The following is a 4,368-nucleotide window of genomic DNA, read 5'->3' as shown; positions in this document are numbered from 1 at the left end:
AGGTCACATCGACCAAATAATATGGAAGAACTGACAGCGACGTATATCAGAAGGCAGTAGGATCCCTTGGCTTTTGGTTTGGCAATATTCGACAGCCGTTTCTAGGCGCAAGTAAATGAAGAAAGGCAGCGCGTTTTTGTTATCAAGTAACGTCTTCATCAATTACTTTAGTTTTAATGTAACCTACGAGTAATTGCTGACGTTTGATATTAACATGAAAAGGATTCCGTAGACAGGGAAAGAACCTCTTCTTGGGCAACTACTTCTCTAATGACCAACAGGCCTTAAAAGATCTTCATTCACATGTGTTGCAGCAGCGATATGAAGAAAATGATAGTAATAATGACGGTAATAATCGAATTATCCGGTAACTTCATTCTTCACAGTGCATTTTCTCGAACTAAGAAATTTCCTGAATTAGTGAAAATTTCAAAATGGTTTCACATCGAGGCTACGTTGCCTAGAAGAGTCTTTACATCCTGCTGACATGAGAATAGCATAATCTCCGCTTCAGAAGCTTGCTTCTTCTTAACCATTTAATAGACTCGCATTTTTTCCACCGTGACTAAATTTGTAAGCTAAGCACATCATCTGTTACAGCACACTACTGGAGCTGGGAAATGTGGCCACAATGGTCTGGTGGAACGAACTATCACAAGTGCAATGCGTGGATTCAGACATTTACTTTTCAGAGGCACAAACAGATTTACTTTACCTCTCGTAACCGCAAGATAAAGATGTTATAATCCAGAATTCGCATTAAACATCACGTTCCTTCATTCCCAACTGGGCAGAGCCGGTTTACATTGCGAAATGACACAGGAAATACAGTCGCCAGTAAACCTACTTACATTACAAAATTTTATTTTATTTGATGAACCGATAGCCATTTAAAGGAACAGGGCTCTTATTTTGCTTGTACTTGATTGAACTAGAGATGTTGAAAAATTTGGTGCTGGAATGTGATTCGAATTCGAATCTCCTATTTCGAGGATCTGAATCTTTCGGAACAGTATAGTTCGATCATTTCGTTTCTTTTTCCAAGACTGCAATCTTCTCTAGGTCTCCTCCATAGGTTCGATTCCTATTCCAGAACAAAAAAATTCATAATTTCATTTCAAGCCCTATCACGTGCACACCGGCCTGCTAGTGAAAATTAACGTGCATTTTTAATGTCTGTTCATGTGTTGCCAACAATTTTTTGTCAAACACGCATACATCTTACTATTGGTGGGTAAGCAACTGATACTTAAGCTATACTCGTGGACGATAAAGAAGAACGATAGGAGTGTGGTTCGATTGTCGCTCAGGCACAAAAATTTGTATCCTTATTTTAGATTCAAACACATAGCAGCTGGTAAGAAAAACGATACGTAACATTTGATTTTACTTAGTTAACGATTACGTGTTGGGTTCGTATCTCCGTCACAGATCTTCACATCATGCACTTCATCTTCAAATGCATACACACTTTGTTACTGCTATATGGAGGTATATCAGACATCATTCGTGGTTAGTTAACAGTGATGAAAGGGTCTTGATAGGAGTCCCAGTTTATTACAAAAGCTGTCGTTTTTTATTTTCAAGTTTAGATTTGGTTACTGCCATTGGCGAAAATTTCGGTAATTCATGACTCTTCACAGCTAGTCAGAAATATGATTAGATTAGATTAGATTAGATTAGATTAGTACTTGTTACATAGACCATAAATACGACATTTCGTAAAGATGCGAAATGTGTCATTTTAATGAAAGATTTGATTACATACCGGTATTCAATTTCTTTACAACAATTTTAATCCCTCTCTCTCACTCTTTTTATTTTTATCTCTCTCTCTCTCTCTCTCTCTCTCTCTGTCTCTCTCTCTTCTCTCTCTCCCTCTCTCTCTCTCTCACACACACACACACACACACACACACACACACACACACACACGCACACACTTCCTTTTTTTATTTTTATTTGTTTGGTGTGCTCGAATATCAGCGAGGCACGAAAACGTCCGTGAATGAGTTTCTTAGTTTTGAGTACAGTTATGAAAGAAATATAAAAGCAACTACGAGAGCTACTGATTTATGATGCTTACTTTGCAGTCAGTTCTGAGTATTATTAGTAACTACGCTCCAGTCCCTAAACCTAGTTACAGAAATGCGAATCAGACGCATTACATATTCCAGGCCGTAGCAGCCGCCTCTTTGAGACACCGGCTATGGTCACTTCCCAGCCCGCTTGTACTGTAACTGAGATTTGGCAACAAGGCAAGCTATGTTTGGCAACCCTGTGATCGACAGGTTACTTCCTGGTGTGCACGGAATTAAGCCTCAAAGTTCACTTGATTTTTCCTGTCATATCCATTGAATAATCTGAGTTATTATCGCTTGAGGTGTAACAAAAGATTGTAAATTTACGGTTTTCAGCCCAGGAAAGCCGTTGCACTAGTAAATGGCAACTAATATCGTCCTTTGAATAGCGGTTTACGAGTTCTAGTCACTATTGGCCTTGTAAGAGGAAGGCAGAACACATACCTCTTCGCTAGGTCTGTGGGGACGTGCTGACCTGTGAAATAGCATGTGTTATGGTTAGCGGTTCCAGTCTCGCTGACTGTGACTTCTTTATCCCTTCTGTGAAAGAGCTATACGAAGTCAGATCAAACATCGATAAGGAAATCGCAAGCAAACACTTTCAGCTCATAGTGCAACGGTGAAAAACTTACAGTGCTGCACAACAGGTAACGGTTCTTTCAGCTGCTGACAAGAAAGATTTGGATTTCTAGGAACACATAACTTTATTTATGAAATGCCACATTTGCATACCTGTTGAGTATGACGCAGCATACCAATTAAACACAGACCCAATCGAAGTCTAAGTGAGTGGTATTTTACAAATTCCTGCTGCTAGAAGCACGCTTGTGTACAGATACTCAGTTTTATTTAAAAGGACTTTCGTCGTAAGGTTATCGTGGGTAGTTTTATTTCATTTCTTATAATAAAGGGCACAATTTTCGTAAGGATTCTTTTAGTGTTGTTAAAACAATACTAAACATGAGAGAGAAATTAATTATCAACGATATAAGCGAATTCTCTGATGTTATCTATAAAAGTCTGACAATGCATATGCAGGTTATTGATTACATGCATGTAGAAAACTTGTTCTGAGTTAAAGCAGTCAAACAAGGTTTGAAGAAGAATAAAATGCCACTACCGACAGATAATGTAGAAAATACTTTTCTGACTATTTTGGCACTATGCGTTCGCCCCATACATAATACAAAAGCTTCGAGAAGCATCTACTGCCTGGCCGTCTATTAAACCTGAAAAGAACAAAATGTTGTAGAAGTTGGCCCTTTCTCCACATTGGGCTATTTTGGGTTGAGAAGTGAAAGGGATTGTGTTCAAAGTTCCATTAAAGTGATAACTTCAGAAGACAGCAGAATTGGGTTTTAAAAATGTAGCAGCGAATGTAATAGCTCTCACGATGTCTTATCTACAGTGCGCGACGCTTACCGTTACGTTAGTACCTGTCATGTAGCTACAGCGTCTCCAGAAGTCAAGAATAGTTCCTCAAGAAATTTTGCATTCCAAAGTGCTGTGAGATAATGCATATCTAGACTTCTGAGAGACAGTCAGTTACAGCTTTTCTTTTGCACTGCACGACGTTTTCAACAAATGGAAAGGAAGTCTTCCTACTTAAATTTCTGCATCCTACAGTGTTGGCAGTTCTGTGTAGGTGGCAGTTACATGATTTTATTTCGGTGATTACAAAATAGTCGAATGTATGCACCGGGTCGCCAGGGCAGCTAGTTCATGGCGATTCGGTCAACCAAGTAAACGAATGTACTGAACATGCTGCAAACCACAACAGGGAGCCTGTGTGTCAGAATTCTCGTCGAGTGTGCCGCAACGGTGTTATGATAGAAAAATGAGTGTGAGAGAACAACATTTGGTGGTCTGTTGGATTGATGATAGGTTCCTATGATGGTGGTTTGGGTTCGATTCCAGCTTCTGCCAGTAATTTTTAATAGGGAGAGACAGATTATGTTCTCTTCTGGCTACGCCAAGTGAAGTAAATACCTAATGGCATTGTGGTATGAAATTTACATTAAACATGATATTCCTTCTCTACCAAGTAGACGTTACGCTGAACCACAATAAAGTCAGGAGTGGCAAAATGTGGTAACTCTATCACCCGTAACCTTTCTTATACTAGTTACTTATTTCTAGTGAGGAAGCAAACGCTATGTAGGGTCACAGGACACTTATTCCATCTTTTATTTGAGCTTCTGTATGTCGATAAAATTGGTTTTGAGCTTGGAATGCAACTCAGACCGCCCTTAACGCGGAATTAGATCCCTTTGCGACAATACAGCTC

This window comes from Schistocerca americana, chromosome 8 (genome assembly GCF_021461395.2).
Source record: "Schistocerca americana isolate TAMUIC-IGC-003095 chromosome 8, iqSchAmer2.1, whole genome shotgun sequence".
Taxonomy (NCBI): domain Eukaryota; kingdom Metazoa; phylum Arthropoda; class Insecta; order Orthoptera; family Acrididae; genus Schistocerca; species Schistocerca americana.
The sequence above is the reverse complement of the archived record's forward strand: the minus strand, read 5'-3'. Positions refer to the sequence as shown.